This window comes from Penaeus monodon, chromosome 29 (assembly GCF_015228065.2).
Source record: "Penaeus monodon isolate SGIC_2016 chromosome 29, NSTDA_Pmon_1, whole genome shotgun sequence".
NCBI lineage: Eukaryota > Metazoa > Arthropoda > Malacostraca > Decapoda > Penaeidae > Penaeus > Penaeus monodon.
The window spans coordinates 22,656,914-22,657,119 of record NC_051414.1 but is presented as its reverse complement, the minus strand read 5'-3'; positions in this window follow the sequence as shown (position 1 = coordinate 22,657,119).

Genomic DNA, 206 nt, shown 5'->3' with positions numbered 1-206 from the left:
GGGTAAAAATATGTATGCTTTTTAATGAATTTTAGTTTTGGAGGAGTTCAGTACAGTGAATTCACAAAATAATGGGCATCAAACTATGTATGGAATTTGTTGCAAAAGATTATAATTTAATAAGTCATAGTAGTAGGTAGCAAGGTCAGTTCTGTGCTTATATCCTGTAGTTTTCCTCTAACTCACTGGACACAAAAAAGCTTTAC